Genomic DNA, 19,412 nt, shown 5'->3' with positions numbered 1-19,412 from the left:
AGATAGATAGATAGATAGATAGATAGATAGATAGATAGATAGATAGATAGATAGATAGATAGATAGATAGATAGATAGATAGATAGATAGATTTGTTCTTGCTTGATGGAATATATTAGTAATAATTGAGTCAATGTATATCAGCACAGGGGTCAAATGTGTTCACTTGGCTCATCTAATCCTAAGGCTCTGTTTAGACGTACATGCTCATCAGACAAACACCGCAACATTCACTGTGGACTTGAATACAAGTGAGCACACAGACAGAACCATTTCCAGTACAGATTTTGTATCACTTCAAATGCAGTACTTTTTAAATTTTCCAACAAAGGCAGCTCACTGAGCTGAACTCAGACACATTCAGCTGCCAGTCATCAGGAAAGACCAGGCTGGCATAGTGACTATGAGAAAGAGCTGCGTGAAGTCCTCAGTTCAGATTTCATCTCAGCCATGAAATTGCTCAGTTGCCTTAGGCAAGCCACTTTCTCTCATCCTTCGCCCTTCCCCCATCGTAAATGTGTGTGTGAGAGAGTGAGTGAGTGAGTGTGTGTGTGTGTGTGTGTGTGTGCTGGCTTGACTTCAAAAGGTTGGATTACGTGTACAAAATCCAAAGCAGAGCTGGTGTGTGATAGAGGCTAAGTGAGGCTGAGCTATGAATCAGGAAGTCCTCAATTCAAAATTGACCTCAGCCATGAACTTGCTATGTGGGCTTCAGCAAGGTTTTCTCCCACCCTCTCTCTGGCTGCAGACACACTAGTTGCTTCAAAAACTGCCACACCAGTTTTTCTGAAACGCCTCTGCCCATGGCTGGACGTATCTCCCTTCCCTACAGCTGATTAGGATAGCCCACAGCAAAGCATTGGGCCCATCACTGTGTCTGCCTGAGCCTACAGCAAAGCGTTTTCATTGGACACACCTGGACTGGCAACAGGGTTGATGGCCAATCAGTTCTGAAGTCTGTGTGAAGCTGACTTCAAGGTAAAATGCATTAAAGCTGCCACTTCCGAGGTTTTGGAGTAAAAGGGGGCAGAATTTTACTAGCGTCATGTGTTTGCGCGTTCAGAAAATGGAGGTGGAGCCAGCATAACCGCGAGTATGTCTCGACCCTCAGTGCCTGATCTGCAATATAAGGATAATGATACTTGCCTATCTTAGTTACAAGGTTGCTGTTAAGGATTAGAACTCTGAACATTACAAAAATGTGAAGCATTAACATATGATGTCATAGCTATCCCTGAGTGCATGTGCTTCATAATGGCAAAGCCTTTGCAGCTCTTTAAAGTGAACATCCATAAAGAGATCAGTCTTATATAAAACTCACATTTGGTCCCTGATCCGCTATGAGCCCCTCCAGATTGTTATTTTATTGAAGGGTTATTCTGCAGCATGTTCTCTCAACACAATAATCGTATATTAGTGGTGTAGTTATTCCTCTTTATTAGTTGTTCTGTGATGCTTCCTTAATGTTACCACATTATTGCAGGACAAAAATCAACCAGAACATTTGGTGGTATAAAAATAATTATGGGATTTCAGCAGGAAGTTATGGGATATGCACCGATTGGAAAGAAAGCAGTGTGACCGCCCCACAGGCACAAACTATTCAAAGCAGGATCACACACAATCCTGCTTTTAAGGTAACGAGTGGGATACCGCAGGGCTCGGTCCTGAGCCTAGTGCTCTTCAACATTTTTATTAATGATATGGATGAGGAGGTGCAGGGAATGCTTATCAAATTTCCAGATGATACAAAATTGGGAGGGATAGCTAATACCTTGGAAGACAGAAACAAAATCCAAAGTGACCTTGATAGGCTGGAGCATTGCACTGAAAACAACATAATGAAATTTAACAGGTATAAGTGCAAAGTTCACCATAGTTATAAGATGGGGGATACTTGGCTCAGCAATACTACATGCAAGAAGGATCTTGGAATTGTTGTGGATCACAAGCTGAATATGAGCCAACAGTGCAATGTGGCTGCAAAAAAGGCAAATGCTATTTTAGGCTGCATTAACGGAAGTATAGTTTCCAAATCTCATGAATTAATAGTTCCCCTCTATTCGCACTCATTAGACCTTATCTTGAGTACTGTGTTTATTTCTCGACATGCACTTTAAGAAGGACGCAGACAAACTGGAATGGGTTCAGAGGAGGGCAATGAGGATGATCAGGGAACTGGAAACAAAGCCCTATGAGGAGAGATTGAAATAACTGGGCATGTTTAGCCTTGAGAAGATAAGATTGAGGGGAGATATGAAAGCACTCTTCAAGTACATGAAAGGTTGCCACGCAGAAGAGGGCCAGGACTTCTTCTTGATCATCCCAAACTGCAGGACACGGAATAATGGACTCAAGTTACAGGAAGCCAGAGTTTGGCTGAACATCAGGAAAAACTTCCTAACTGTTGGAGCAGTACAACAATGGAACCAATTACCTAGGGAGGTGGTGGGCTCTCCAACAGAGGAGGCCTTCAAGAGGTAGCTGGACAGCCACCTGTCAGGTAGGCTTAAGTTGGATTCCTGCATTGAGCAGGGGGTTGGACTTGATGGCCTGATAGGTCCCTTCCAATTCTACTGTTCTGTGATCTAATGCTGTTTGCACTTGCAAAAGTATCATGAGCACAAATCCTCATGAATGTGCAATAAAAAAGGACATCTGGGGCAGCCCTCAGACTACTGTCTACAGAAATTAGCCATCCTTGGTTTAATGGAAGACAGCCTCTTTCAAATTAGTCATGATCAAATCAAAGATGGGACAGGATAAACTTTCAAATACACATTATCATGCAACTAATCATAAACACCCTTGTGGTTTTGTAGCCCCATTCTGGGAATAGATAATATCCCCAAACCATATGGCATGAGGAGATCTCAGTTGTGGATGTGATACGTGAGTGAAGTCAAGATGGGGGGAAAAGAGCAAAGTTGAGGAAGCACTTGCAAAAACTGATTTATTGCCAAAGGAGAACATAGTAAGTATTTGTAAGTGCAGAAAAGAAAAGAAAAAGATCAGGATTTAGTGAGGTTGTCCCTTGAGGGAGTAAAAAGACGCAATTAAATATAATTAGACAACATTCTCCACACAAAATATGCAGAATGCTAGGTGTGCTAAAATTGCACAACAGACATTATTTAGAACAGAAAAGAAAAACACATAGCAATCAGTTGAAAATGTCTGCTGCTTTGCAGCACATTCTTGATCATGTCTACTCAGAAGAACACCTTATTGAATTCAATGGGGCTTACTCCCAAGTAAGTGAAGATTGCAGCTTTAGTTCAATTCAAAAATCTAAGTATATATGTTATGCATACAACTCTATTCAACATACTATTTGGAAATATTCTCACCCCCAAATGAAGACTGTTGTTGTTGTTTTAGTGATAACACAAGTTTTATTTGTAGATCAAGGTTTATGTCTTTAGAGAAGTCTCAGGGCCAAGATCGATGTGACACTAAATGCAACTTTAGCAACCATGTCTGTGTTTTCATTTTGTTTTTAAAATTAATAGCAGGCACATTTTGTGTGCATATGTGTGGGGGTGGGTAGGTGATTTTCCTCAATAATGCAGTGATCAGTTAGGGGAGATTTAGCCCTTTCCTCCCTGCCTTGATATTGACTAAAATCCCCCTCTCATGCCTGCGCTGGGAAAGAAGCCTCCTTTGGCATCAATGGGTGCTTCCCTTCTTTGAGTCCTAGTACCATCAGTGTGAGCAATTTTCATTGAGGAGGAAGGGGTTAATGTGATGGGGAGGAAGGGGTTAATCCAGTTCCCCACTCCCGCATTCTGCAGTCCTGATGAAAGTCAAGTGTGTGTGCCTGATTTTCACAGGAACATATGAAAAACACAGACATGGCTGCTAATGATATATTTTAGGGTAGAATTCTATGGCCTCTGGGAAGGCATCACAGGGGCCATAGGATATACCGGATATATTCCTCTCTTCCCAAAGCTCCTTTGTCAGACAGGGAGATCCAATGTTGCATTTCCTCTTCCCTGCCACTGCCAAAGCCTAGCCCAACAGTCATTTAGAGCTCTGACATCATTAGGTTCAAAAAGGGTGTCAGGAGGAGAAGACTTGGAAATGGTTTGGATCCAAAGCTGTCTTGGACTTTTAACAGGTTCTGAAACCATGCTATGTCCCCAGACATTCCTGAGTAGGGTTGCCAGGTGTCTGGTTTTTGCCCAAAGACTGCAGATTTTGGGGACCTCTCTGGGTAAATCACCTTAATCTCTGGACTCTCGGCTTTCATTTAAAAGAAAAATTAAATTTCTAGGTGCTTTGGTTCTTGAGATATACATCAAAATGTGAGGCCACTGCAATGTTCGTTAAAAGAGCTCGTAGCTGGCTGCTCTAACCCTGCTCTTTCAGGTTTGTAGCCAGTAAGTGTTGACCTGCAGGCAGTACCAAGACCACATTGCAAGGCCTGAAAACTATTGTTTCATAAATTGAGTAAGTACATAGTTTCAGTCTTTTTCTCTCTTGTGTGCAGAAGTCAAACAAGTTTAAATTTTTCTGGGCTGTTGAAGAGGGCAGGGGTTTGAAAACATTCCCAGTATGAAGCTTTAATCCAATACTTGCTTTTCTGGGAGTAAAGCTGCAATGCTAATCTCACATACCCATAGTAAACCCCATTGAATTCAATGGGACTTACTTTTGAGTAGACATGTTTAGGATTGTGCTGTAAATTGATGGGACTTCTGAGTAAACACAGCAAAGAACTGTCTTTGTGTTGTAAATCTTTTTCTCCCCCTCCAAGCCTATTTTTAAAGCAATTAAGCAGGGCTTACATAGGGTATCTCTGCTTTTATTATGTATGAAACTAATACTGATTTTACTTTTTTTAAAAAATGTTCGCAATTACCAACTGGTTTTGACAATAAACAATTATACGGGGTGCATGTATTTTTACATCTTCAGTGTATGTGTGTATTAGGGTTGTCAGGCTCAGGGCCTGAGACTGATCCTGTATCTTTAAGAGAAGAGAAAGTCAGCCAAGTGCAGGTGTTCTTGCAACCCTGTAATGGGAAAAAATGCAAGGTGGAATTCTTCCTTCCCCCTGCACAACTTTTAAAGATACAGAAGACCTCTTGGTTGCCAAGCCCAGTCTCCAAGAGGTCTTCTGTATCTTTAAAAGTTGTGCAGGAAGAAGGGCTGAATTTTCTCTTCTCTTAAAGATACAGGATCATTCTCAGGCCCTGAGCCTGGCAACCCTACTGTGAGGTAGGGTTGGTGACTGGAAACCAAGGCAGCTCACAACAATAAATAAATCCTTTTAAAACCCAATAACCATGAAAACAAGTATAAACAGTTGCAAAACGGCTTAAAGTGGCATGATTTTGAATTTTGGGTTGGGTGAGTTAAGTTTCTTATCACTTGCAATTGCAATTCTGTGCATGCTTCCCTGTGTGAGTAAGCCCCATTGAATACATTGGGACTTACTTCTGAGTAAACAAACATAGGATTGCACTACAAATATCTTTACAGGTTGTGTAAATAATAAACACCTTTGACAGTCATGCTTATATAAATATTTTGTCATTTAAAGCACATGACCTCCGCTAAAGAATCCTGGGAAGTGTAGTTTCCCCCTCACAGTTAGAGTTCCCACCACCCTTAACAAACTACAGTTCCCATGATTCTGTGGTGTGATTCATGTGCTTCGAATGTGTGTTGAATGTGCTTTAAATGACTGCTGTGGATCTGCCCTAGGTATGATGTGCATTCATTGGCGAATTGAAAAGAACAATTTTAAAAGAGACTTTTTTAAGCAGGTGCCAAAAAGAGTACAATGAAGGTGTCTGCCTAATGGCAATAGGCAGGGAGTTCCAAACCGTAGGTGCTGCCACACTAAAGGACTGATTTCTTACAAGAGCAGAACAATGACTATGTGGCACCCATAACAGGGAAAGCACACCTTGAACTTGGCCTGGCAGCAAATGGGTAGCCAGTGCTGATTTCAGAGCAGAGGTATTATGTGCTGACAGTGTCTCACTCATGTCAGCAATCATGCCTCAGCATTCTGCACTAACTGCAGCCCCTGGGTCAGGTTGTGCTTCATGGGGATTTCTGTGACTTTGGCTGACTGGCTGCCAGGATTTTTTTAGTTTTGGTTTTTGGTTAGGAATCCTGACTGGTTGTGGGATGAGGAATTTCTGCCCTCTTGTGTTTCCCAGCAACTGGTATGTAGAGGCATGCTACCTCTGACAAAAGAGGAAGAACATCGCTACCATGGATAGTAGCTGTTGATAGCCTTATCCTCAATGAATGTGTCTAATCCTCTTGTAAAGCCTTCCAAGCTAGTGGCGATCACTACTTTTGCAGCGGTGTAGTTTTTCTCTCACATACCAAATTTGCCATTGGAATGGAGTAGGTGAACATTTCAAGCTGCAGTCATCTTTTTTGGGGGGGACCACTTATCTTTTCTGGAGAAAACTACTATAATATTTGGACATGATTACCCAAATGATGACTATTAGTATCCTCAAGTATACCGGTCATTTTACGCAGTGTTGAAAGTGGTATCAATTTTTTTCATGAAATTTTGTTTTTTTCTAACTAGAAATGCGAGAGCCAGTGTGGTGTAGTGGTTAGAGTGTTGGACTGCAACCTGGTAGACCAGGATTCAAATCCACCCACAGCCATGAAGCTCACTGGGTGACCTTGGGCCAGTCACTGCCTCTCAGCCTCAGATGAAGGCAATGGTAAACCACCTCAGAATACTGCATACCCTGAAAATCCTATTCATAGGGTTGCCATAAGTCGGAATTAACTTGAACTTCCATTTTCCAACCAGAAATGCATGGTGCTTTAACTCTGTTTCAGATTAAGATAGTGTTTTAAAGTCACTTAAAATGATGGTTCTTTTAAAAGCAATGTATAATGCATACTTAATACTCCCTGACTTTGGGAGTCCTTAATGCTGAGCTCCTTTTAGAGGATTTATCCAGGCAGAATTCTGTATTTGGCTGTTTCTAAGAGTATTCTATGTAAGTACATGTAGATAGATTGTCATCCTGTAATTATCTTTGAGAAGTGTTATAGAGAAAGAAAAGGTACTCATAATTATTATTCTTCACCAAAACTCTGTTTCAGAATGGAAGATGAACACATAATTTAAAATAATACAAATGTAGACTTGTAGCACTCCAGTAGCAAATCTTGACAAAAGGTTTTGATTTGACAGTTAACCTCTTTTCTCTGATAAGTATTAAATCAGTATGACTGCTATTATTTATTTCTCTCCAGAAGAAAATTAGAAACTAGAAAGCAATTTGGAGGATCCAGGATTGGCTAAAAATTTGAGGGGGCTTTTGACAAAATTCCCCACTTTACCCCCCGCTACTAAGTGGGTAGGCCTCATAAGTTTTGGGGAGGAGAGCTTACCTTGTAGCAAAGGAAACCAGCATGCCTTTTTCCTTAAAAAAAAAAAACGGCTCTAAGGCAGGGATAGCCACCATGAAGCCTTCTAGATATTATTGGATGGTGACTGCCATCAGCCCCAACCAGTATATGGGCAATGGTCAGAGATTTTATTTATTTATTTATTTATTTCATCCATTTCTATACCGCCCTTAGCCAATGGCTCTCTGGGCGGTTCACAGCAAAGAATAAAATACAATACAGTAAAAATAAAAATCAGATAAAATCACTAAAAACATACAACTTGAGCATTTAACCACTTGGAATAAAGTTAACTTGACAATAAACATAAGCATTAAAATGCCTGGGAGAATAAAAAGGTTTTAACCTGGTGCCGAAAAGATAGAAGAGAAGGCGCCAGGCGCACCTCATCAGGGAGACTGTTCCATAATTCGGGGGCCACCACTGAAAAGGCCCTGGATCTAGTAACAGCCCTCCGAGCTTCCCTATGGGACGGGACTCGGAGGAGGGCCTTAGATGTTGAACGTAGTGAGCGGGTAGGTTCATAGCGGGAGAGGCGTTCCGCAAGGTATTGTGGTCCCACACCGTGTAAGGCTTTATAAGTCAAAACTAGCACTTTGAATCTAGCCCAGAAACAAATAGGTAGCCAGTGCAAACGCGCCAGGACAGGTGTTATATGTGCGGACCATCTGGTCCTCGTCAGCAGTCTGGCTGTTGCGTTTCGCACTAGCTGTAGTTTCCGAATCGTCTTCAAAGGCAGCCCCACATAGAGTGCATTGCAGTAGTCCAATCTCGAGGTTACCAGAGCATGGACAACTGAGGTGAGGTCATCGCTGTCCAGATAGGGACGTAGCTGGGCTACCAACCAAAGGTGGTAGAACGCATTCCGTGCCACCGAGGCCACCTGAGCCTCAAGCGACAGGAATGGATCGAAAAGGACCCCCAAGCTACAAACCTGTTCCTTCAGGGGGAGTATAACCCCATCCAGAACAGGTTGAACATCCACCGTCTGGGCCGAGAAGGCACCCAACAACAGCGTCTCAGTCTTGTCAGGATTGAGCTTCAGTTTGTTAGCTCTCATCCAGTCCATTATCGTGGCAAGGCAACGGTTCAGCACATTAACAGCCTCACCTGAAAAAGATGAAAAGGAGAAATAGAGTTGCGTGTCATCAGCATACTGGTGACAACGCACTCCAAAGCTCCTGATGACCCCTCCCAGCGGCTTCATATAGATGTTAAAGAGCATAGGGGACAGAACCGATCCCTGCGGGACTCCACAATGGAGAGTCCAGGGCATCGAGTAATGTTCCCCAAGCCCTACCTTCTGGAGACGATCCACCAAGTAGGAGCGGAGCCACTGCCAAGCGGTACCTCCAACTCCCAGTTCCGTGAGTCTCTCCAGAAGGATGATGATGGAAGTTATAGTCCAACAACGTATGGAGGACATCGTGTAGCAGAACTCTTCTGCACAGTAGTGTCCAAAAGTCTGCCACTTTAGTTTTTCCACAGTGCTATGAACATTGTATTGGCCTGACGTTGTGTGGAGAAAAATGAAACCCGCCATGTTGTTCTTCTGCAATGCCTCAGTCTGACAATATGATCAGGGCATTGAAAGAAGTGCAATCTTTTTTTGAGGGGATTGAAGGCAGGCTCACATCACCATGGTGAGCCCTGCCAGACCCTGGAAGCTGTCCTGGAAGGGGGGGGGGAGTAAGACAATCTATAGCTTATTATGTGAGGCTAGGGATGGTTGAGAAATTACCTTCAGTTTGCATTTCAAGCTGAATTTATCAAATCTACACTTTCCAAAACAATATAAGAATCACAATACAGCCATCCTTCGAAATTGAACTTACTCAAATTTTCCAGTGTAGTTTGCCAAACAAACAGTATTTGTAAAAATGCATATGTGAGGGAAATATGTGCATAAAAATAAAAATGACATAGAAAAATGCATTATATGATGAGAAATTGCTTGCAGAAATGTGCACATTAGTCAAACCTGCATGAAATCTATTTTATTACGAGAAATTTGCACTAAAATACTGGATAATTTTTAAAGTGTTTTTAAATTTGTATATTTGCTTTTAACATTTTTAATTGTTGTAAACCGCCCAGGGAGCTTCGGCTATGGGGCGGTATACAAATGTAAATAATAATAATCATAATAATCATAATAATCATAATAATGAGGATTTTTTTAAAAATGGCAAATTGCTGCAGAAATGTGGAGAACTGAATTTCAGATTGAAAAAAATGAGAAACTGAGAGAAGTGAAATTGACAAATCTTTCCATCCTTACTGAAATTTGGAACTTCTTTTCCAAACCCCCAATGATGAACTTTACCCCCATCGCTATTTATAAGCAGGGATGAGCAATGTCCCCACACATTCCATTCTTATGCCAGTAAACACTGCTCCACCGGCTTTGTAGCTTCATTCAGTTGATTTCTTAATCTGATTTCAGGATTGTTTCATCCTTTTTGAGTGGTATTCTAAGTGACACACATAGATGCAGTAGTGGGACAGTGTGGTGGGGCAGTGGCACTTCCCAGATCTCCCAACATTTGAGATGCTGCTGCTTACCAAGAAGGAGAGAGGGTGGGGTGAGGCAGCAGGGAGGCTGGCAAACAAACGTACTCAGAGGCTATGTGCACATTAGTTGTTTCAAAAGCAGCGAGACTGTTTTGTCTGGCTGCAGTTTGAAACATATTTGCCCACGGCTGAACACATCTCCCTTCCCCACAGCTGATGTCAGACCTTTTAGGACCGCCCACAGCAAAGGATGGGCCAATCACTGCCTCTGCCTGAGCCTACAGCAAAGCGTTTCCATTGGACACACCTTGGAGTACCAATGGGGTCGATGGCCAATCAGGTCTGAAGCCTGTATGAAGCTGACCTCAACATAAAACACACTTGATCTCCAATTTCCCAGGTTTTGGAGTAAAAAGGGTGGAATTTGACTAACGTCATGTACCCCTGCTTTCAGAAAACAGGAGTGGAGATATGCTGAAGCCAGTACAACTGCAAGTGTGTCTCCAGCCTGATTCCAATCCATTCATTGTTGTTTCATTTTCTGTAAAATAGTGGGCATCTGCTTTCTTTGCAGGATGATTCCTTGAGTAGTGACAATACTGCATGATGGGATGACGCCTTCATGAAGATGAATCTGTACACAGGCAAAGATTTGACCTGAGCAATCTAGGAAATATACGCTCCATTCTCAAGTGTTCCTCCTGTTTCACACCTTATGCTGTAATTTAGAGCTTGATTGACTCTGGGGGAAAAAAAGATATCCTCAGCTGGCTAAATGGGGAAGCGGTAAGCCCTCTGGTAATATTTCATGATTTGTTTATTGACTTATCTTTGGAGAACGGGAAAAGAAAATGAAAATAAAACAGAGCGTGATTATGCTAATTTGATGTGCGCATAGCAAGAGGATCACACTTATTTCCCCTCCATCTCTTTGGCTCTCCAGGGAGCAGAGTTTCCGAGTGAAAACAAACAGAGAAAAACTGGTAGCTTGATAGAGAAGCTTAAATAAACAGCGGCTGCCAAATGATTTGCAGGTGTCAAGAGCGTCCGGCATCTGCCAAAAGCTCCATGGCCTGACCTTGCTGTTTGTGGGTGCAATCTAGCAGGAAGGTTACCCAGGCAAACCCCATTGAAATGAATTGGGACAGTCTCCCACACCTATCAATAGGCCTTGTTGTGCGGGAGAATTTCCCACTGGGTTGTGCCCTGTGGCTCCTTTTTGGTAGAATGTAACTGGATCAGATGGTAATACTCTAATCTATAGCTGCATATTTCATGGCTTATAAAGCTGTTGGGACTTCCTTTGATCTCCTGCCCTTTCTATTTTAAATATATTTTGTTTGATTGAAAAAAGAAGGTCCCCCCTCCCCCATCATCTTCTCAGAAAGGCAGGTCAAGGCAGCTGTTTCTAATTAATTTTTCTGTCTTTTCCCTTTTGAGGACTAGTGACACGCTTCTTTTCTCCGGTTAAGCTTGTTCCATGAGACAGAAGCAGAACCAAATCCCCTTGCATCAGTGGAACACAACATTATACTGTCAAAGTGAAGCCTAGCAAATTGTGCTGGAGGAAGCTTGGGCTGGGGGACATCTTATGTCAGTGGGGCAATGTCAGCAGCACCAGGGGGAGAGGGGAGACGGGAGAGGAAGGAGGGAACTGGTGGGGAAGGAGTGAAGGTGAGCATCTTTAGGGATGCATGAGAAAATCAGTTCAGTTCACATTTTCATGCGACCTCCCTAATCTGCACTTCCTCAAATATGTGTCATGAGCAGCTGTCCTTTGAAACCCAGGCTTCTCCAAATTTTGCAATCAGCTCTTCAGCAGAAAAACATGTGAAAAAATGTGCAAGTGGAGGGAAAGTTTTTACAGAAATGCATAGATCTGTGTGCATAGCATATAAAATACATGACAATAGGTGGAAATCGCAAATTTGTATATTAGGCGAAATTGTGAACAAAAAAAGTGTATATTAAGAGAAATGCACACTAAAATGCTGATTGTCAAGCCTCCCTCGGAGGAGTCCTCAGAGGAGGATGAGGCACAGGGGATTGGCACAGCAGACACAAGAGAGTGAACAAGCAGACCCACCCCAGAAGCAGCTCCAGAACTCCCACTACTGGAAGATGTTCAGGATATAGCTTGGGACCCCTCAGTCAGACTCAGGGAGTGAACAGGAGACCCTTCCACTCCCTGCAGAGCAAAGATGCCTGCGAGTAGCAGAGCAATGCAGGCATTCTAGCCATTTAAGGCTACAAGCTCCTGGGAGTTGGAGGGCTGATTGCTAGCACTTCAATCAGGCAGGGGAGCTTAAAAGGCACTGAGACGTAATTTGCCCTTTGCTAGAAGCAACATTAAGATGCCCGCATCAGACCCTCACCAGCCGAGCCTTGAAACCCAGATTGCCTTCATTAGAATATCAGACCTTGCCACTCAACCAAATTGGAAGGTGGGATCCTAGTTAATCAAGTAGACAATCACAGCCCCACACCCAGGCATTATACGCTACATCAATGGAAGAGAGATCAGATATCAAAATATGTGGCATCATTCTGCCTTCAGGAGTATAAGACTGTGGGTATACAAATGCACAGGTAGTACATCAGCCTAAGACATAACTTTTGCACTTGCAATCACATGGTTGGACTTTCTTTATTTTGCTACAGGTGTGTGGGGAGATTTTAATTAGAAATGCAGCACACGAGCAGAAATTTCAAGTGTATTCATTCATTCATTTTTAAGGTATCTGCATACTACCCTTCATACAACTATATCCCATTTAGAATGCGCATCACCCCTGTGTTAAAACAACTGTGCTGGTTGCCAATTTGTTTCTAGGCCTAATTGAAGGTGCCCACATTAGTGTTTAAAACCATAAATGACTTAAGCCCCAAATATCTGAAATACTGCCTCCTTTCCTACAGACCCTCTCAGGTGTTGAGATCAACAGGTAGGCCCTCTTGGTAGTTCCACCACTCTCAGAATTTGGGGGAGGGTGACCCAGGAGATGGCATTCTCTGTGGCAGCTCCTGAGTTGTGAAACTCCCTTCCCACAGAGGTGCGTCTGGCATCTTCATTATGCAGTTTGCATCATATGCTGAAAACACACTTCTTTACCCTCACCTGTGACACCTGAGAATATCAACAATAACAGCAACAACAATAATGTATTTTGTATACCTAGCTCTGGTTAGTAGATCTTGGAGTCTAGCAAAAAACAAAGAGATCTTGGAAGCTTGACGTCTGCCCCAGCTCTGTTGTAAGATGCATTTTGCATCCCAAGATACACAGAGATGCCAACAGGAAACATTTTTGTGTTATAAAGTTCAGAGCTGCCTCATCTAGCTGTGACATACCTACCAGCCTCAGCTTAGCACTGAATTTAAGAAAATCTGCCATCGTTTCTTCAACCTGTCAACAAAGGTCTTTTGCATACTTCCAGATGCATGTTACATGATGTCTCTAAGAATTTTGTTCTATTTGTAGATCCATGGCTTGTCAATTGCTCTTAAAAAAGAAACGTCCTTGCTGCTGGAAATCCCAAGGCATTTTGATGTGCTATGTGTTTTTCAGTTTTTCTCAGTTTGTCATGATCAATGTTCCTCTAGCTGTGGCAGTAGTACTGTGTATCTCCATTTACATACTTAGCCTTTTCCCTTCTCCCAGTCCAGAAAATGTCAGTAAATGGGATTGTCCTGCTTATAGGTCTGAGGGTTTTTTCCCCCTTCTGCCCCGGTAGACACAGTGGGTCATGGTTAATGGGTTATCTGATGCATTTTCCAAGATAGCCCAACAAAAAAAAAATTGTTTTTTAGTTGCCAAGGATGTTTGAATGACTTTAGGGTATTTTGGGGGTGCTAAATCCAAAAATGACATTAGTTTTGCCGAATTGGCTCAAGTTTTTGAGATAATGGATACCCCTCAAATGACGATTGTACCCCAATACGACCTGTAGCTGCTGACATATGCTGACATATGTTTGGTCTGTCTTTTTACTCTTGAACATTGTTTTGCAAGTTTATCCATTGCATATAATATCATATTGATACTTTTTTTTTTTTGAAGAGGAATATGAGTTCGTCACGAAGAGGCTGCTTAAACAATCCTAATGCATTCTGCTACATTTGTGGTGAACAGGGCCGGTTCCAAAGGGCGGCCAGATTGGGCACTGGCCCGAGGGCCCCGCAGCTCTAGGAGCCCATGGGGGGCCCTCCGCTCCCCTTCCATGATCCCGCGGATTGCAAGTCGAGCTTCCGAACTGCCCGCCATCCCCCACCATCCCCAGCGCTTCACCTACCTTTCTCTGCTGTTCGTGCAGGGTTGCCATCAATAAAGATGGCAGCCGAGGTTTCCATAAGGGACTGAAGCCTCTGCCGCCGTCTTGGTTGCAACTGTGCATGCACCATGCAACTGTATCATGCTTAATAACATCACTCAGGCCCACCCCTGTGACATCACTCAGGCCCGCCCCGTGATATCATTCAGGTCCACCCCTATGACATTTATTTATTATTTATTATTTATTATTTATTTATTATTTGATTTAAATCCTGCCCTTCCTTCCAGCAGGAGCCCAGGGCGGCAAACAGAAATGCTAAAAACAGTTTAAAACATCATAAAAACAGACCTTAAAATACATTAAAACAAAACGATGTTAAAAACATTTTTTTTAAAAAAAGCTTTATCACTTGGGCCTGCCCCTGAAATATCAGGGTTTGGGATGCCTCTGACCTGGCAACCCAGTTCAAATCCTCACTCAGTTATGATGATTACTGGGTGACCTTGGACCAAGTATGTTGTTTCACAGGGTACCTTACAGGGTTGTTGTAAGGAGAACCATGTGTACTATCCATGAATTCCTTATAGGAAGGAGGTGGTATTAAAATGAATGGGAAATTTTGTTTATTTATCCTCACAGCAGCTCTGAAATGGTAAAATAGGCTGGGCTGAGAAACAGCGAGTTACCCAAGCTTCCTGGCTAAGGGTAGATATGAACCCTGATTATCCTCATCAAGGCTTGAGAAGATACTCTGCCTTTTCTGTGATGAGAGCTTTTGAAACTCTGGTGAAAGGAGCATTCAGAGTGCTTCCCATCTATTCCCTCATAAAGCTTTATGACAGGCCTGTAAATGAGATTAGTATTATTTTGTTACATCGGTTGATATCCCATGTTTCTTCCATAATGGGACATGAGGTTCCCAAGCGGTCACCCATTCAGGCACTGATCAGACCAAAACCTGCTTAGCTTTAGGAAGTTAAGAGATAGAGCTTTAGGAAGTTAATGGGGCCATTACTGCAAGTTTAAGTAGATTGGGGAAGTCAACCCTGTGTTGCCTATGGCCAGCAAGGAAGTTCAGGGCTGAAGTGAGATTTAAAGCGGGAGCAGATCACATTCTAAGACACCATTCAGCTCTCACATAAATATATATATATATTAGTGTATGGTAGGCCAGAATCCAGGCACTGGTTTCTTGTATAGTCTTGTACTGTATGTCTTATGTGCCTACAGATGGGATAAGATCATACAAACTTCTTTCAAATCTTCCTCAATCAAACTTAGTAATGCGGGCGTGTACTCATATTTTCTGCACTCCCTGTCCCTGGTTTTTAGCAGCTTGTTCTAGCATTGCTTAAAACACAGGCAAATCTTGCCCTATGGCTGTGTCTGTGTAACTGTGCTTGTTAGCAGTGAGTATTTTTTACTATAACTGGGACCACTCCCGCTCAAAGGTCAAAGGGCACATTCTCATGTTAAGAAAGCTACCAGAGCAGCTTGCTCTATGGTCAACAACAGGTGGGAAAGATTAACCCTTTGAAAGTTACGCTCCTTGGAAGCACAGAGGTCACGCCGTTAAGGTGGAGCGTGCTGTCGTCGGGGAACAGGGGAGCCCATTCATAATTTTGTGATGGATTTATGCTCCACATCAGAAAGCACTCAGTGAAATAACTTTTTTTCCCCCATCTCTGCTTCTCTTCTCTCCCATTAGCGAAGCATCCTGAAATCAATGTTGGAAGGTGAGGGTATAGACAACGCAGCTGTAAAGTGCAAGGCTTCACTTTCTTAAAGTCTTCCTTAAAAAGCTCCTGTGAGGCAGCTCTCAGGTCTTTCATCTAGAGAGCCGTTGCTTTTTCCTTGCAAGCTTCCTAGCACCCCAGAGCTATGGATTGGCTTAAGCTACATCAGTGCAAGCAGTCTGACCCTGCTATCCATTGACAGGCCTTGATCTCCTTGAAGAAAGTCACTGCTCTGTAGAAGTCACCCACAGGATATTCTGTGGGGAAAAGTCACCCTGCTGTTTTCAGCTGTCATTGCGGTTGTCAGTGTGCGACTGGGCAAGGGACTGGCAGAGTGAAGAGAGAATACTCACTGGCAAGAGGGTACATACACACACACCCTTCAACACTATGGAGCCCTTCATGCCACAAGCAGAGCTGTGAAATGTGGGCTTCCATTCACATAAATCTGTGGATTTTGACTGGGCAACAAGTTCAATAACAGAGAGTGTACTGTTGGTGGAGCTGCAGCTATGGGTGTCCCATAGACTGAATTGTATTTAGGGGGCATGAGTGGTTTTATTGCAGCAGCAACTGAACAACTTTGAGGTGGATGAAGGGATTTTTTACATTTATTAATTACCTTTGGAGCCCACCCCTCCTGTAAGTAGGGATGGAAGAATCTGTCCATTCTGAAAATTCATCAGCATTTTAGTGCAGATTTCTCCTAATAGTTTTTGTATGCAGTTTTGACGATTGCACATTTTTTGCAAGCAATTTCTCATCATATAATGCATTTTCGTATGTTATTTTCAGTAATATGTTCTTTTTATACACATTTCCCCCTAATACATGCATTTTTGTAAACATTTGTTGGCGAACTGCCGTGCAACATTTGGAGAAGTGCAAATTTCAAAAGGATGGCTGTGGTTTGGTTCCCATATTGTTTTGAAACTTGTGACTGATAAATACAGCTTTAAATGAGAACTGAATCAAATTTCTCCCCCATCCCCACCTGTAAGGAGCTACAGGTGTTCTTCCCCCACCTGCACCATTTTATCCTGAAAAGAATCCTGTGAGATAGGCTGGGGCTGATGATCACAGTGATGATGCTTTGCAAGCACGGACAATCAGCTTGTCCTTTATTTGCCCCACACCTGATGTCCTATATGGGCAAAATTAGGCCCACAGGCAAAAGGCTCCCCAACCCTGGATTAGGCTAAACTATTCATGACTGATGCGTCATGTGTTTTTTTAAAAGTGTAAATAGTTGCCATTGGTGAGTAGCAATGGGCAAGAAGTTCAGTTCAGCTTTCATTTAAAGCCAAATATATCAAATTAGCACTTCCCAAAATAATATGAGAAGTGAAACACAGCCATCCTTCCAAATTTACACTTATCCAAATTTTGTGATGTAGTTCTCCAACGAAGCAATGTTTGCCAAACTGCATATATTAGGGGAAAGTGTGCATGAAATGAATATATGAGTGAAAATAATACACAAAAATGCATTATATAAGAAGAAATTGCTTGCACAAATGTGCACATTAGTCAAAACTGCATACAAAAATGAGTTTAGTAGGAGAAATTCTCACTACAATGCTGGAGAATTTTCATGAGGATTTTAAACACACACGCACACAAATTACTGCAGAAATGTGGAGAACTGAATTTAAGACTGGAAAAATGTGAAATTGAGAGAACTAGAATTGAGAGATCCTTCCCATCCCTACTGGAGAGGGGGTGGGGTCACTCAGGATCAGGACCGCAATATGTGGGGTTGGGGTTAATCCTTACTCCCACTCTTCAGTCTCAGGGCAGATTCACATGGGAGGTAAACTTCGGATTAAAGATGCAGCTTTTCCCTTCGTGATAGATTTGCAGGTTTCACACTGCCTTCCAAAAATGTATACCTTTGTCCACACTGCCTACAAAAATGTATTTATTCGAGGAATTTGCACTAAAATGGTGGAGAATGTTCATGAGGATTTTTTTTACAAAAATGTAGAAATTGCTGCAGAAATGTGGAAAACTGAATTTAACACTGGGAAAATGAGAAATGGGGAGAACTGAAACTGACCGATATTTCCATCCCTAGTTTTGGGTGAACATCTTAGCACTACTGCTCAATAAACAGCCAATCTGAAAAACCCCTGAAAGCATCTTTATGTTGTCACTCCTCCCAAATTATCATCCTGTGCCATCTGTGAGCCAAGGCTATTGAACAGAGGGGAAAGCCTGTGCTGCCAGATGGATATCAAAGCTCACCGAAAAACAGAGGTATGTGTGTGGTATGTGTCCAATTGGCTCAGCCAATACAACCGACAGACATTCGAACTAAACTGCTTGAGAGCAAGTGTTTGCTTGCTACTTGTAATGATGACACTGTAATAAACTACACAAGCCCCAATGCAGGGCATAAAGGTAATAGCTCTGCTCCTGAGCAGCTGGTAGTTTGAGGCAGGCTACCTCTACACCTGAAAACCACATGGAGCCATCATGACTAGTAACCATCGACTGGGACTTGTGATATAGATTGATAGCTATAGAAGCTGTCTTATACTGGGACAGATTATTGGTCTATCTAGCTCAGTATTACCTATACTAGCCTCTCCCAACCTCCAGATGTTGCTGGACTCCAACTCACATCAGCCCCAGACAGCATGGGCAAGGGTCAGGGATGGAGGGAGTTGTAATCTAAAACATCTGGAAGGCACCAGGGCAGGGATGGATGGTCTGTACTGACTAGCAGTGACTTTCCAAAGTTTCCCAACCCTATCTGGAGATGGCAGGGATTGAACCTGGGACCTTCTTTATATAAAGCCTGTGTTTTACCACCAAGCTATAGCCCTTCCCCACAGAGGAAGAGAGAGATTATGTTTTTCTAAGCAAAGCCAAGACGGATGCAAAGTCCAATGCAATGCTGTGATCTACAGGAAAGCAAGCATGGTCCATGGGGATTTGAAGAATGCTGCAAAGACAATGTGCAATTAGGTGTTGATTATGAGGATGTGTGGATGAGCTGCGGTGAACGGACAACACCCTGACACATTGATGGCATTTTGTGGCTGCATCACCTTTCTCATTTGACACGTGTTCATAATTGTCAGGGTCCCTTGCCAAGTTTCCAACTTCTAAAGATGGTTTTTCCCTGGTCTGGTTTTTGTGTGAAAGACTGGGGGGGAGGGAATGACTAAGCGATTGGCTGACAGCAAAGCAAACCCATACAGCGCTGAACAAAAAGTGGGACTGACTAATTCGAATTCAGACACAGATAATAAACATGACATTTTTTAAAAAAAAATGTGTCGGTAGTCATTTCCCCAGCCTTTTCCAGTAGAAGACCTTGGTTCAGAGCCAGTGAATCTGGTAGCTTAAATGCTCACTTAGGCACACCAGAACCAAACTCAGCATAAGCTAACAACGTATTTAGGTGGTCACTTTGTGCTAGACTAGGGGCAAATGTATGCCTCAGAAGCCAGCAGAGTTGGCCCCCAAACAT

General features: G+C 42.7%; 1 long non-coding RNA gene across 1 annotated transcript; it reads left to right on the top strand.

Annotated features, from left to right (window-relative positions):
* Positions 1-2,905: 2,905 nt before the first annotated feature.
* LOC133384299 (uncharacterized) lies at positions 2,906-10,727 on the top strand. The gene is made up of 2 exons (XR_009762490.1): positions 2,906-2,974; positions 10,496-10,727. It is a non-coding gene; the product is annotated as an uncharacterized LOC133384299 (long non-coding RNA).
* Positions 10,728-19,412: the final 8,685 nt, after the last annotated feature.

Source organism: Rhineura floridana, chromosome 4 (genome assembly GCF_030035675.1).
Source record: "Rhineura floridana isolate rRhiFlo1 chromosome 4, rRhiFlo1.hap2, whole genome shotgun sequence".
Classification (NCBI taxonomy): domain Eukaryota; kingdom Metazoa; phylum Chordata; class Lepidosauria; order Squamata; family Rhineuridae; genus Rhineura; species Rhineura floridana.
The sequence above is the reverse complement of the archived record's forward strand: the minus strand, read 5'-3'. Positions and strand labels throughout refer to the sequence as shown.